Source organism: Kogia breviceps, chromosome 9, assembly GCF_026419965.1.
Source record: "Kogia breviceps isolate mKogBre1 chromosome 9, mKogBre1 haplotype 1, whole genome shotgun sequence".
Taxonomy (NCBI): Eukaryota; Metazoa; Chordata; class Mammalia; order Artiodactyla; family Physeteridae; genus Kogia; species Kogia breviceps.
This window is the reverse complement of record NC_081318.1, coordinates 40,228,681-40,245,007: the sequence shown is the minus strand read 5'-3', so window position 1 is coordinate 40,245,007 and position 16,327 is coordinate 40,228,681. Positions and strand designations below refer to the sequence as shown.

Genomic DNA, 16,327 nt, shown 5'->3' with positions numbered 1-16,327 from the left:
TTCATATTACAGCCTGGTTTCTTACCCTTTACCCTAAAGTGAAGTCTATAGGATGACAAGTCCTCTCTACTGCAGGGCTCCTGGTCAGTTTTCCTATTCAGAAGGGACCTAGTAAGGGAAAAAAGACACATATATAAATATATATATATAAATATATATAAATATAAATAAATAAATAAATAAATAAATATATAAAACAGCAGGAAAACATCTCAGAAGAAAAAGATCTAATTCAGAGGACAAAATATAGCTTAAAACAAATACAAACAATAAATTCCAAACTTCCAATTTATATATTCAGAAAGAATAAGATATAAGGACTGATAAAACCAGGTCAACATCTCATGAAAACAAAACCAAGAACAAGAAAGAACTCTTGAAATTAATGCAAAACTAACAAGAACATAGTAAATAAGTCAGAAATTAAAGTCAGAGTCAAGTAGAAAATTTCCCAGAGTAGAAAGAGACAGATGTAGAATTTATGAGAGAGATAGAGAGAGAGTATAGAAAGGTCAGCATAACATCCACTTAATAAGAATTTCAGATAGAGAAAAGAAGATAAAAATGAGGAAACTGTCAAGCCATTAATAGCAAAAATAAATGCCCAGTCTTTAAAAAAAACTACTTACTTTATTTTATTTTTTAAGTGTTTTTCTCAAAGTTTTTTTAAAAAATTGAAGTATAGTTGATTTACAATGTTTCAGATATACAGCAAAGTGATTCAGTTTTATGTATATATATTTCTATACATATACTTTTATTATTACAAGATATTGAATATAGTTCCCTGTGCTATACAGTAGGTCCTTGTTATTTACCTATTTAATGTACAGTAGTGTGTATCTGTAAATCCCAAACTCCTAAATTAGCCGTCCCTTGCCTTTCCCCTCTGGTAACCATATATTTGTTTTCTATGTCTGTGAGTCTATTTCTGTTTGTAAACAAGTTCATTTGCATCAAATTTTTTTAGACTCCACATATAATAATATCATATATTTGTCTTTCTCTGTCTGACTTACTTCACTTAGTATGATAATCTCTAGGTCCATCCATGTTGCTGCATACTTCACTTAGTATGATAATCTCTAGGTCCATCCATGTTGCTGCAAATGGCATTATTTCATTCTTTTTTATGGCTGAGTAATATTCCATTGTATATATATACCACATCTTCTTTATCCATTCATCTGTTGAGGGACATTTAGGTTGCTTCCATGTCTTGGCAATTGTAGACAGTGCTGCTATGAACATTGGGGTGCATGTATCTTTTCAAATTAGAGTTTTCTCCAGATATATGCCCAGGTGTGAAATTGCTGGAACATATGGTAACTCTATTTTTAGTTTCTGAAGGATTCTCCATACTGTTCTCCATAGTGAAATACCCAGTCTTTAGATGGAAAGGACCCACCATGTATAAATATAATGAATGAAAATACACAAACACGCACCCCCTTATAGTCATTATCATACCATTTTATCAATAGAACACCAAAGATAAAAATACGTATCCTACAAAACAGAAAAGAAAAAAATCACCCTAAAAGGAATGAGAATCAGGCTGACATTAAACTTCTCTTTGATAATCCTTAATACTAGAAAACCATGGAAAGATGCCTTTAAAGCTCTGATGGAAAGTATTCAATATTTTGAATCTAGACTTCCATACCCACTCGGTTATCATGGTAAATACCTTTCGACATGCAAAGATGAAGAAAATCAACCCCCCATACATATTTTTTAAGGGAAGTTACTTGAGAATTTCTCAAGTGCTACAAATTTGAAAACCAGTAGAAGGAAAGATGAGATACTCAAAAAATGTAGAATTAATTCCAAAGTCCATTGGAAACAAATTCAGGAAATCAGCTACATAGCAGGCCTAGAAATGAAGTACCATAAGGAATCTGCTGATAAGAATGGAGTAGAATCCAAGCAGTAGATAAGAATTTCAAGAGTAGAATAAGAAACTGTAAGACATTAGTGACATAGTAGAGAAAATAACATGAGAAAATAAAGGCAAGTTTGAACTCAAGGAAAAGCAACAGCAACCGCACACATGCACACGGACCTCTGTAAGAAAGCCACAGTTCAAATATGAAGCAAATAAACAAATTGGCAGGTTTTGAAAAATCAGTGGGGTATAAAAAAACCATTTGACCTGGCTACCAGGACAACAAATACTGAATTCTGGCACATTTCTTGGCTTTCAGTAAATGATGTGTAGTCATAATAACGTTAAGTTCTGCTGTGGATTTTCAATTTCAATAATCAATTTATAGACAAAGCAAACAGAATAAAATGTAAATATTATCGACCTTAACAATATAAAGGTAAAGATATAGCTAACAGATGAGAAAAGGTGCCAATATCTTTATCCCCCAGAGTCCAGAAATATTACCAACAACTTTGTGAAAAAAAGACACCCACCGACCCTCTGCTGCAGAAACCAGCTGACTGCTGCTTCCTTCCGGGCTGCTAAGCCTGGCAGCCCGGAAGCACCCCTCTCCAGCCGCCAGGCCCACCGAGGAGTCCTTGGCCCCCACTCCCCCCAGCCCCCCAGTCACCCCCTCCTTTGACCCCCGCGTGCTGGCAGCCCGCGTCCTGGGCCAGGGTAGCGGGAGCAGGAGGAGCAGCGTGCCGAGCCGCATCAGCCTCTAGGACCCCAGAACTCCCAACATGGGTGGCAAAGCCACGGAGCCGACTGCTGATGCCACCGCCAACCCAAGGGCCTCGAGGGCGACAGCAAGAGCTCAGCCGCCAAGGCCAAGGAACCCCCCCCCATGTGCCTGCAAGTCGGGCCTGGAACAGCCTGAATTCCGGATGTCCAGTGCGAAAGGGCGCGAGGCCAAGTTCACAGACCGAGGGACGAATTACAACCGGAACTACCCGAGGCCGCTGCGGTCCCCGCCGCCGCCACGGGCGACCCGCCACAAGAGGGCGCCCTGCCCCAGCCCGGAGTGCACAACCTCCCCATGCCAACTCTCTTCTCCTGAAAAGGCGCCGAAGACCTGCGCCGGAAGCACATTTGCTGGAAACAGACCGTGCCGCGAGGGTGAGCAGGACGCTGGGTCCCTGAAAGATGCTTTTAAAGGCTTTGACTCCACTGCCTACCCCTTTTGCCAGTAGTGTTAAGTCGGAGTCGAGAGCTCCCTGCACCCCACCCTTCCCAGGGCAATATTTAAGGGACGCACCCAGAGTTGGAAACTTGGGGGGAGCGGCATTGGGTATTTTTCTTATTCTCTTTTCTCTCTCTCCTTTTTTTTTTTTTTTTTTTTTTTTTTTTTTTTTTTTAAGAGTAGTACTTTCTTTGAAACATATAAATTGTATATAACCATCTTCACTTCTGTTCTGCTGCGGGGCTCCTGTGCTCCTGCCTGAGAAAACCTACTTGTGCATGTGAACAGCTTTTTTTTTTTTTTTTTTTTTTTTTTTTTTTTTGTGATATGCGGGCCTCTCACTGTTGTGGCCTCTCCCGTTGCGGAGCACAGGCTCCGGGCGCGCAGGCTCAGCGGCCATGGCTCACGGGCCCAGCCGCTCCGCGGCATGTGGGATCTTCCCGGACCGGGGCACGAACCCGTGTTCCCTGCATCGGCAGGCGGATTCTCAACAACTGCGCCACCAGGGAAGCCCATGTGAACAGCTTTGAGTCCCCTGGGCCTCAGCCCCGGCTGGCACTCCGCCTGAACGGGCCTGATTTTCAGAGACTCCCTAAAGCCTGGGGTCACAGTCTGGTGGTTGGGGGTCTGGTGGGTTTTCTGGGCAAAGCATGTGCCCTCCTAAGCCTCCTCCTCTGCTGCATCCTCCCCCAGGAAAAAGGGAACAGTAAGCTTCTAGAAGGCACCGAACGCTGCTCACCACGTGTTGCATGAGCAAGATGAAATGGAGCCAAGATGGCGGGCAAGACCCACATGGAAGCAGGTCCAGGCATTTCTGGAACCCTGTCTCCTCAGCAGTGTGTGGGCCATGATGACCCCACCTCAGGGGCCAGTGGAAGTGAAAAAAATATCAAAGAAAGAAAGAAAAGGAAAAGAGCCTGGGATGGGAGAAATGGAGTCCTTTCCTACTGCTTGTCTCATCTGCATTCACACATGGGCCTTCCTGCCATCCTCATTCCAGAGTTCATCCTTAAACCTGCACCCTCCAGCCTGCATCAAAAGACTCCAGGGTGAGAGATGGACCTGGAGGTGGCAGGGCTGGTGTGGGGCATCATCCTCCCAAGAGCTGCCTCCAGGAAACAGTATTAACCCCTGTCCTTTCCTGTCCTGGCTTGTCATGGCCGGCCGTGCCTTTCTCCCCTCATGCCAGTGTCTGTCCTGGTCCTCAGAAGCCAGAGCGCCCCATGTGCCAGCCCTGGCACCTCTGGGGGCAACTAAAGATGGGTGGTGTGGCTGCTCCATCAGGCTCCCGACGGTGGGAACCCTGGGTGTTGTTCTAGGCAGAGTGTTTCTGCTTTCTCCGCACCTCTTTGCACCATAGCTTTAGGGCACGTGGTTTTGGTGTGTTTGGTATTCTGTCAAGCTGACAGGTGCATGGGTTCAGAGGTGTGTACGGTTGTTGAATTTGTGGATATTTCTGGGAAAGAGGCCTGAGGAAAGGGTGGGAGACTAGTGGGGGCTGCTGGGTCCTCTCCAGGAGAGGGACTGGTGTTCCTGGTGTGAGTGGGGAGTTTGGAACTGGGAAGGGAGCAGAGACGGCTGCAGTGGACTCCCCCGGGATCTGGCTGAGGTCCAGTGCTGTCCACAGAACCCCAGAGGAAGCCCACCCCATGGCTGTGGCCTGGGGAGACAGGCCCAAGGGGAGTGGGCGAGGCCTGTGTGGCCGGGGGTCCCTTCTGCCTGTGTGTTGGTACTTGCCGGCGGTCTCCTGCCTTTTCCTCCTCACCCAACCTCCTCAGCCACCTTGTTAAGGCCCCTGACTCTTCCTTGCTAATTATGAGGAAACCTGGTGTGCCAGCCACAGGGTTCCCCCTTCCAACTCCTTGGGGTGGCAGGTGAACGAGGCTCCTATACCAAACCCCCTTCCCCCGGAAAAGAAATAGTCATTGAGTTTGCGGCCAGAAGCAAGGGTGGGAGGGGCAGCCCCCCAAGGTCAGTGTGCCATGATCAGGTTGGTTTGTCTTTGTGTCTTTTTTTTTTTTTTTTTAAGCAATAATTAGTGAGATTTTTTTTCAGCCACGAGTGTTGGCCTTGAAGCAGAGGGTTGTAGCCCTTGGTGTTTGTAAGATAAGAAAGAATACACACTGTGGCTATGGTTGGGTTTTCTTCCCCTCCTCTGGGAATTTTCTTTTGTAAAAGCAAAACTCAATACCTTTTAAAAACAGAAATCTGTGGATGAAGCTGGAGCCAGCATCTTGGAATCTTCAGCCTAAGCACCTCAGGAGACTATGAATTCACCTGAGATTTTCATTTGCTATCAGGCTGAGGTTTTTTTTTTTTTTTTTGTGGTACGCAGGCCTCTCACTGTTGTGGCCTCTCCCGTTGCGGGGCACAGGCTCCGGACGCACAGGCTCCGCGGCATGTGGGATCTTCCCAGACCGGGGCACGAACCCGTGTCCCCTGCATCGGCAGGCGGACTCTCAACCACTGCGCCACCAGGGAAGCCCAGGCTGAGGTTTTAAAGAAACATTGTTCTCTAACCAGGATTGTAACAAAAGTGTAAATACTATTTCACAGTTGAAAGCTGATGGTGCAGGTATCTATAGAATGTACTGTATTTTTGCAGTGACTGTCACATGACCCTATTCCCCCCCTTTCTGTATTCCATATCTGTCTTCCAGAAATGTCACCTGCCCTTTCTCCTGTGGTCTCTTAATCCAATAATTGTATTACTGCCATCAAAGGATGCAGTTTTTTTAAGAAAAAAAATATACATACTAATTATTTAAAATTACATAGATGTTCAGTAGAAATGTATAGTAAAGTTATAGTAAAAATTGATAATAACTATCAACAATTAGGAGAGGCTAGAGAGAAGAAATAGAAATAGTATTAATAAGCTGTCTTTATATCTCATACCAGAGTCAGATTTGACAGATCAAGAGATTTAAATGTAAGCATATTTTTAAATATTAAAGAACTAAACTTCTAGAAGAGCTACAACAAAAAAGTCAAAAGCGATCACTTCTTGAAAGCTAGAGTTCAGATTGGAAAAGGTGGGTTGGGGGATATTACTTTTCATTTGAAACACCTATAGAATTTTATTTTTTTAACAAGTGCATATATTACTTTATTATATTTTTAGGAAATAAAATATCCAGAATCTAGGATATGCTTAGTAAATATTCCTTTCCACATACATATTCTTTATAGAAGTCTCTGAGCAAGCATTTTTTCTAAGTTACTCCTTAGAGTGACTCCTCTGACTTCTGAGTTTTAGTTCTGTGACTATAAAATTTTAATATGCATTTAATCTCCTAAGGGATCCTATTAAAATGCAGATTCTGATTCAGTAGAGCTGAGGTGGGGACTAAGATTTTCTGCATTTCTAACAAGCTCCCAGGTGATACACAGACGCTGCTGGTCTGTGACCCACAGTTTGAATAGGAAGAATATCCTTGGATATCTCCCCAACCCCATTTATGAGTTATATTTTCCTGCTTCTTTGCATGTATGGTGACTTTTTTTGGGGGGGGTGAGATTTCCTTTAATTTCCAATTAAGTAAATACTGATTGATATCGAGGCTCATAGGTCTGGATGGTTAACTCATATTCCTTAGCAAATCCCAGTGGATGCTGATTCAGATCGGGAAATTCCTTAGCCAAGGCTCTAAGTTCTGCTCCGGTCCAGGGTGTGTAAGTAAGCACCGAGGATGGTTCACCTCTTCCTGTAATAGGTTTTTTCTTAAAGGGAGCTATAATACTTCTGATTTCTTTTTATCTTACTTTGATGGGAAAGAGGGAGCAGCAAGAGGCAGAAGAGTTGGAAGAGAAAAAGAACGTCTGGGGGTGTGGTGACTTCTGATTGGATGCCAGACATGGTGAATGTTACCTTGTTGCATGCTGGGTATTTTCATGCTCTTTTTTTTTTTTTCTGTGGTACGCGGGCCTCTCACTGTTGTGGCCTCTCCCCTAGCGGAGCACAGGTTCCGGACGCACAGGCTCAGCGGCCATGGCTCACGGGCCCAGCCGCTCCGCGGCACGTGGGATCCTCCCGGACCGGGGCCCGAACCCGTATCCCCTGCATCGGCAGGTGGACTCTCAACCACTGCGCCACCAGGGAAGCCCTATTTTCATGTTCTTATAAATATTCTTGAACTTTGTTCTGGGATGCAGCTAAGTTACTTGGAAATAGTTTGATCCTTTTGAGGTGTTGGTAGATCCAGACAAGTCTTTAGTCTGGGGATAATTTTACCCCACTACTGAGGCAATACTCTTCTGAGTTCTCCATCACTTTTTCACTCTGGCTATTGGGAACACAAATGATTCCTTGCCCTGTGTGAGCTCCGGGGGGTTTGTTTCTCTGCCTTTGGTAGTTTCTTCATACACGTGCACTGATCAGTACTCAGTTGATGACAGGAAGAGAATTCTCTCCACATCTCTGGAGTTCTTTCTCTGTTCAGCTCCCTCCTATCTTGTCCAATGCCTTGCAAATTCTAATTGCCTAGGTTTCTCAACTCTATCTTTACCGATGGGCTCTTCCTGTGTTCTTCTCTTGCAGATTGGAAATTCATGCAGGCACTTTGTTTCCCCTCTCTCAGAGATCACTGTTGTACACTGACTGATGTCCAAATGTCTTAACAGCATTGTTTTCATATGTTTTTCTTAGGTTATAGTTATTTTGGTCATGATGATAAATTTGGCTCTCTTCTCTATCTTGGCCACATGCAGAAGTCCCTGGATATTGGTTTCTATCCCCATTGGCTTTGCTTATTTAGCTTAGTGTCAAGAACTATGAAGAGTCTGAGATTTTACCCTGCTTGCAAAATAACAAGTTAGTCGGCCACAGTTTTATTTTTATTTTTTATTTTTTAATTTTTATTTTTTTTGGTGGTACGTGGGCCTCTCACTGCTGTGGCCTCTCCCTTTGCGGAGCACAGGCTCCGGACACTCAGGCTCAGCGGCCATGGCTCACGGGCTCAGCCGCTCCACGGCATGTGGGATCTTCCCGGACCGGGGCACGAACCCGTGTCCCCTGCATCGGCAGGCGGATTCTCAACCACTGCGCCACCAGGGAAGACCCGGCCACAGTTTTAAAATGCTAGCAGAAGACATGAGACTCCGGGATCAGAGACAAAGGATTTATTATTCAAGGCACAGCAAGAAGCTTGAGCTTCCTGTTCTTATTGGTTCCCCTTGTCCCCTAAATCCTGTAGAGTGATGTGGAAGGATCTAGATAAACAGTGTGCACAGAGTGGGTCTGTGTCATAGCTGAGGAATCCTGAGTCTCAGTATTATAAAGAAGATGCTAGCCAATTTGCCAAAATTTGTTCCAGAGGGAGAGATTTTAAAACTTATTCTTGTCACTAAAGACATGTTCTGCCGAGAGGGAGACACTGTCTTTTTCTTCCAAGATTGCTTGCTAAACAGTCATTCTTGGAAGTATAGTCAGATAAAAGTTGTCACAACACATGTTGAAACTGTGGAGAATAGTTCCTCAACATTGAGCTTTGCTAAGTGACGTGGCTGAGTGCTTTTGGTACTGTGGTTATCTCAAATGAGGTATAGAACGATGAAGAATACCTATGAAGGATGACTTAAATAAGGGCCAGACTAGTTTGGCAATGAATAGCTCTTAGGACACACACATTGATTATTTAGCACTTACTCAATTTCAACAAATTGGATTCTTTCTAAGCATTAGCACAAAAGTTACTCACTTTTTCAAGGAAAATTACCAAGCAAGGTTGGTTTCCGCATTTTTAGAGTTGATATCTGATCTCAACTTTAAGGTGGGCATATATTCACAATATACATTCAATGCCAACTTGTTGAACTTCTTCAATAAGGTATAATAATATTGTTGAGCATGTAAAAGGATCATTTCCAATTTAAATTTTATATGTCTCATCATCAAGCTGGTTATTTGCCAAACTGGAAAGGTGAAGCTGTGAGAGATAAGTCTGCTAGGTGCAGTGAGGATCTTTTTCTTTCTTTGGAGAATTTCTTGGTCTTTGTTAATACTTTTCATGTGATGCTGTCTGAAAGATTCTAATTATGAGAAACAGAGAGTAGATATGGCACAATTAGACTTGATTAAAGAAACAGAGCTGATAATACTGACGTTAAAAAAATATTTATTTTATTTATTTATTTTTGGCTGCATTGGCTCTTCATTGCTGCGCGGGCTTTCTCTAGTTGTGGTGAGAGGGGGCTTACTCTTCACTGTGGTGTGCAGACTTCTCTCATTGTAGTGGCTTCTCTTGTTGTGGAGCACGGGCTCTCGTTGCACGGGCTTTAGTAGTTGTGGTACATGGGCTCAGCAGTTATGGCTTACAGGCTCTAGAGCGCAGACTCAGTAGTCGGGGCACATGGGCTTAGCTGCTCCGCGGCATGTGAGATCTTCCAGGACCAGGGATAGAACCAGTGTCACCTGCATTGGCAGGCAGATTCTTAACCACTGTGCCACCAGGGACTTCGCTATATTGACTTTATTATTTGGTAAAATCCCATAGGAAACTAAAACTATTAGGCAAAACTATCTTGACAATGTCATAAGCAAGTCAATAGAAGCCACTCAAAGGCTTAGTTGGTTTATTTAACAATTTAAACACATTGCATTCTCTAAGGAGGCAGGTTTTATCACATATTCAGGACAAGTTCATGACAGAGGTAGAGACATTGTGCTCATTGTATGGCTTCATCTTGGAGCAGAATGAGAAAGGCTAATATTTATAAATGACTTCAAGGTTAAGTTTGTGTCTGTCTGACTTGTAAATGGATCTAAAGCTTTTTGTGGGTGGCATGAGAGAAGTCTATAACTCCAAATCAGCAGGAGCTCTTACCTTAGTTTATGTGGACACAAGGAGATGCTTCAGGAAGCCTATGAATCTGTGTAAAATTTTATGTGAATGGATGTGTTGCATTTTAGGGGGCAGGGATTCAACAACTTTCATCAGATTCTTGAAGGATCAGTGAAGATTAAGAACAGTCTTTCAATGCCCAGATTAACCAAGGAATAACTCAGAGACATTTAGCTGGGTATTTTTATATTCTCAAAGTTATCTGGAATGAAAATCATACACTCAAATGTTAGGAAGAGTTGGTAGAATGAGTCAAGAGACGAAGGAAAAATCAGGATTAAAAGAGAGAGAGGGGTGAGGGTAATTTAAAACAACAACAACACTATGGTTAATCTGAGAACAAAAAAGACTGTACATTTTTTCGGTAAAATAATTATCTGACAAGTAGTACAGAAGTCAGGCTGGAGGGTTTTTGTTGTTGTTGTCTTGTTTTTGTTTTTGAGATGGGCAACTAGGGTATCAAAGAAAACAATTTTAGTTGCTGATAAATTCTCCTTGAGAGTTCTTGTAAGGTATACACATGACATGTTTCTTTCTTCACATGCCATCCATCAGTGCCTTCACCATAGTTAAGCTAGTTCAGCCTCATTTCCCTCAGAATTTCTCACAGGTCCAGTTGAAAAACACCCCAAGGGAAGATCACATGGCAGAAAAACCACACAAAATATTTCCTGAGTGATGAGCCCTGATCTCTAATAGCCAAACTCTTAAATTAGTTCTATTTTTATGCTTCTTTCAGGACGCAGTCACTTTATTACTTCAAAATTATGGACACAGTTTTTGACACACATTTCAAACTCTGTTAGCTTAGAAACAACTGAATTATCACTTCCTCAAACTGTATTTTTTATGAGAAGCATAATTAAAGAGCACATGTTTTATTATTAGTCACTATGCAAAGCAATTTCATATTACTAGGAAAATTGCCAAGGATGATTAACATCTATTTAATAATTAATTGACCTATCGGAATCCTTTTTTCTCAGCATTCAGGAGCTATATATTGGCCTAATTATGGCCAGGAAATTGATCTCAGACTATCATTATTTCTTTACTCAACTTTAAAACATTGCTGTCAAAACCCAATTAGAGAGAGGAGAGATGTAAAACTATATGGAATTCTATTTTTAATTAGTATTATCCTGGCTTATACCTTAGGACTCCTTTCTAATATCCTGCTTCAGGATCTTAGGACATATTGTTCTGCCCGCTAGAATGTTCTTTCCCTAGATATTCACATTCAGGGGTTTGCTCCAAAATTTTCTCCTTAAAGATGCTTTCTCTAATTACACTGAAAAGTATTAATCTATATTACCTAAAATTTAGTTATCTAAAATTTTACCTACATTTTTCTCTTTTCCATGCTGCTTTATTTTTCTTCAGAGCACTTGCCCATTGTATTTCAGATATATTTTTATTTATATCCTTTACTAGAATGGAAGGAAGCTTAGCGAAGGCAGCTTCACTATTGAATCTCTTGCTTCTAGAATGATGCCCAGAACACCGAAGTTCCTATTTGTTGAAAGCATGAACATGTGGACTTTTATCTAAGTATTTTGGAATAGTTTCTTTAGATGGATTGTATAGTTGTCCTTCAACTATACCAAAAATAATGGTAGCTTCTTTGACTATGTTAAATACAGAGTATATTGCCTTGTTCTAGGAGAAGTTTCTAAGAAGTTCGATTTTATGCTTAGCAATTATTAGAAAGAACAGCTGAACATCAATAGCATAATCTTAGTTGTCATATTTACCACAAATGTATAAAATGTAATCGGTCACTTTTTAACTTGTTCAGTAGTTTAAAATTTCATCTTTTGTTGTTTAAATGGTCTTTTTTTTTTCTGTTATCTTGTATGGAGATGTGGTATCCTGACCTATCACTAGTATGGAAGATTAAAGATCAAAGATCTAACTTATCCATTTATCATTTTACCCCACATAATTCTAAAATCAAGGTAAGATCCATACAAAGAGTAGCTGAAATAATAAAGAAGAAATTAGAATTCATACAAAATGTGAGGGAAAGGATGGTGTGAGTGGCTAAAAGTCAAAGTTGCTGCAATTGTCCATTATTCATATTCTTTGATTCCAGAAACTCAACAGCTAAATTTAGGATTCAAGAATTTTAATCAACTCAATTCAGATGCTAAGAAGTAATATTCCACTTGCATCTTTAAGGTAGTCTGTTTCACTTTTATTCTTAAATATTACATTTTACATTCCATGATAATCTTTAAATTACTTCAGGACTTATTTGCAATGCATAGGGCACAGAGTCAATTAAAAAAAGAGCCGTGATCTTCATTTTCAGAAGAGCTGTATATGTAACTCTATTGCATCTTTTAGTATTCATGGTGATAAAGTGTAGAGTAATTTGTGATCATCTCAATGTAGAAAATGAACCAATATCCATACAATATAGAGTCAAAATCATCTTACAGCTATTTTTAATCTAAAAATCTCAATTTTGAACAGAGATTTTTTTATCATCAACCTTTATCCTTCTTTTTGATGAAATGGGGTAAAAGCTGAAAAAAGATAATTGAAAAAACAGTTAAAAATGACTTAGTTATACTGATCCAAATGGTCTTAGCCTGCTATCAAGGTTTGCTGCTGAAATTTTTTCCATTACCTGTCATCAAGAAGTGGAGAAGTATGGTCCCTATAAATTATGTTGCAGAGCTATTACAGTAGAAAAATGGCAGCCATTATTTTATCAAATTACTTTTTATCTACAAGACTGCACTCCTTGCTGCCATGATATTGTAAATTAGGTGGCAATGTTTGAAAAAGAGAGTTGTTACTTAGTTTCTAATCGCTCCTGCTATTGGTGACAGAATAACTTTATCTTTTAAGTAAATCCTGTAAGAGCCCACTGAGTAGTTTGTGGTCTGTGCTACTGTACTTGTTTGGTGCTAGTACATTCTCATGATAAAAATAAATTTAAAGGAATATTTTATTTCATTAGTATTATGGGGCTATGAGTTAGCCAAGAGGTATGATGAACTTGAAGAATGGTTAATTTAACATATAGTACTTAAATCTCTTGATATTCCAAATTCCAACTGCAATTTCTTCATTGAGCTAAAATTGTAACCTCCGGCATAGGCTTCTATATGTTGCAGTGTTTTTCATAAATGTTATTCAGCTATGGACGGGGTTGTGGTTTGGCAGAAAAAAAAAGCAAACCCTAATACATGTTTAGGGTCTAATGACATATTAGGTATTTTATCTTGACCAATACTTATGATTCTGTGCCTTATAGATATCTGGTAACTATAGGTATTATTACATTTATTTTATTTTATTTTTATTTATTTATTTATTTTTAATTAATAAATTTATTTATTTTTGGCTGCATTGGGTCTTCGTTGCTGTGCCCAGGCTTTCTCCAGTTGCAGTGCGTGGGGGCTACTCTTCATTGCGGTGCGCGGGCTTCTCATTGCGGTGGCTTCTCTTGTTGCAGAGCACAGGCTCTAGGCGTGCGGGCTTCAGTAGTTGTGGCATGCAGACTCAGTAGTTGTGGCTCGTGGGCTCTATAGCACAGGCTCAGTAGTTGTGGTGCACGGGCTTAGTTGCTCTGCGACATGTGGGATCTTCCCGGACCAGGGCTTGAACCCGCATCCCCTGCATGGGCAGGCGGATTCTTAATGGCTGCGCCACCAGGGAAGCCCTACATTTATTTTATAGATAAACTTTCACCAAATCATATAACTTCAAGAAAGAAGAGTCAAGACTGGTCAGAATCTAAAGCTATGTTTTTGTACTACGTCATATTATTCACACACATTTTTTATATTGGGAACTATGAGAAAGGCAAGGATAATTATACCTATTTAGTATGAGGAGAAGAGGATTGAACATGTCTTTAAGAAGGTGTAATGTTTAGGAGGCAAGATGTTGTGTGTAAATAGTCCTGAAACTGAAGTTTTGGAACTCAAATCCTTGATTTAGGTACTAAATAACTATATGGGTGAACGAATAATTTAACTAAAAAAAGATCCCATTTCCTTCTATATAAAATGAAGGAGTTGGTTTCAATATTTTAAGTTCTCTTCTATGCCTTACTTACTTTGATTCTGTGATGTTGAAAGATTACTGCCTTAACTGTCTCGATTTTAGGTGAAGAGAGAAGATGCCTTAGAATGAATTTATGAAAGGCACAAAGGGAATTCTTGTTTACTTAAAGGAAAAGTTATAATCAGAGGCCATGGAAACACCATGTTTAGGATTTTTAAGAATTTGAAGGACCACTCTATTGGAGTGCCTTGAGAATGAAAAAAAATCGCTCATCAACAAATACACTTTTGAGTCCTTTCTGTGTGCAAAACACTATGGAAATGTATAAGATATAACTACTACCTTCAAGGAGACTTTGATCTAGTGGGGGGGATAGATGTGTAAACACTAACAGAATATAGTATTGGTACACTACTGTACAATAGGATCTAATCTTACTGAAGTAGTCAAAGAAATGATTTAGAAACCCAACAGTAATTCAGAAGAGCTCTCTCTTTACTTAATATTTGCTTCAGCCACATGAAAAGTATTATATAACCTAAAGCAATACTTTAAATACTTCTTTTGTCGCTCATCCATTTTCCTCACACAATCCCAACTCTGTGCCTCTTTCTTCTCAAAGTTTTGCCAAATTACACCCCCTTACATCTTGTGTCTTTCTCTCTTCTTTCTCCCTATTCTCTCTTATGTACTGATTTTGAAAGACAAAATCCAGAGGAACCAATCTGGCAGGAGAAAATCCATCTCTGAAAGCAGAGAAGGAAAAGACCAAGCCAGCAAATGGAGAACATGCCTACAAGGGTCTCTAATAGTTACAGCCTGGTTTTCTAGCTTGCTTTCCTCCCCTTCCCTTTGCTTTCTCTTTGGTACAGAACTTCTTCCTGTGGAAAACGTGTATTGGGTAGTTTGTGGGGCTAACACCATCAACAGCTAGCCACAGAGATAGATGGGCTCCAGGATTGGCCATCAGACTCCCTCGTTCTCCTGACCAAAATGAATGGTTCAAGGACGTGCACATGTCCAAAACTGTGTCAGTCAGATGCCCTCCAGGGGATTGGTTGTAGACTCTTTTCTTCCTTTGTGTATCACAAGCTGTAAAGATCATAGTGTGGAATTGCCAGCATTTGTTTCCCCTCCTTTCCTTGGTTGGATTCAATAGGCTGCCCGAAGAATGAAGCTGACTAATGAGGAGGGCAGAACTGGAAAATGGGAAGAAAAATAAACCACTGGCAGCCTGAGCCTCCAGGTCTAACAGTGTCTGAGGCTGATGCACCCCTGAATTTTCCACTTACATGAACTGATAAGTCCCATCTTTTTTTCTTTTCACTTAATTTAAGTTGATTTTTTTCCTCTTGAAATGAAAAGAGCTTTGTATAATGTACATCTATAGCAGTATTTGTGGGAATAGTCACATATTAGTAATCGTTGTCCAGTCATACTTCCTGTGGGTTAGTCCTTATAGGGGGTAACAAAATATTAGTCCAGAGCACCTAAATATTTTCATATCTCAAGTTCCCATCCTACTTGCTTAGTTAGTAGGGCTCTGTTTACAGTTCAGTGTCTCCTCTCTGTTTTCCTATGTTGAGATTGTATGTAATACCTCTCAGGTTGCTCTGTAGGTGCTATGAAGTAAACCTCACCTTAGTTCATTGCAGTACCTTCTTCAAGACCTTGGGACTAGGGGATGGTTAACTTCTCAAAGAGCAAACTGGCATTCTTGGTATTTAATCCCCTCTTCTCATGACCAGTATTTTAACTCTGGAGATGAAAAAGGAAAATGGGAAAGCCCTCTTTGGCACAATAAAGCAAGAAGCAAAGGCTTCCTTTGGAATATATTCCAATCACACTGGATCTGCAATCCTCTGGGAGAGAATGATGGGGTAACTATATCCTTCCCACTTATGACCTGCTTTAATTTACTAGAACCAAATTAAGAAGCTGCACCTTAACCAAGGTCCCCTGGCTTACTCTAGAGGGCTCCCTGACCATGATTAGAGGAACCAGCTTATCTCTACCTGCTGAGATCTCATCTGTTAGGGTTTGTCTTCAAGGGAAGGAGATACACCTTCTTTACTTCCAGCTTCCGAGACCACTCAAAGGGTGACTTGGCTGAGCTTCAGTAGTCTGGCTATCCAAAAATTAGCTAACTGTCTCCTCAGTTCTCATTAGATTCAGTATTCAGAGTTAATGAATGTTTTTAGCTTGAGTTTCCGGAAGATTTGTGATGCCATTTGTGTAAAATAGAAAATATAAGAGATAGTGTAACTTGTTTTGGGGTCTGAGACAAGGATAATTTTATCTTGGGGCAAGTGGAGTGTGAGTTATCAGATAGGTGTGCATGTAGGGATG

General features: G+C 40.7%; 1 protein-coding gene across 1 annotated transcript in view; it reads left to right on the top strand.

Moving 5' to 3' along the window:
- The window catches only part of DNAJB9 (DnaJ heat shock protein family (Hsp40) member B9), a 700,535-nt gene that overhangs the window by 140,672 nt on the left and 543,536 nt on the right, over positions 1 to 16,327 (top strand). The window lies entirely within an intron of this gene.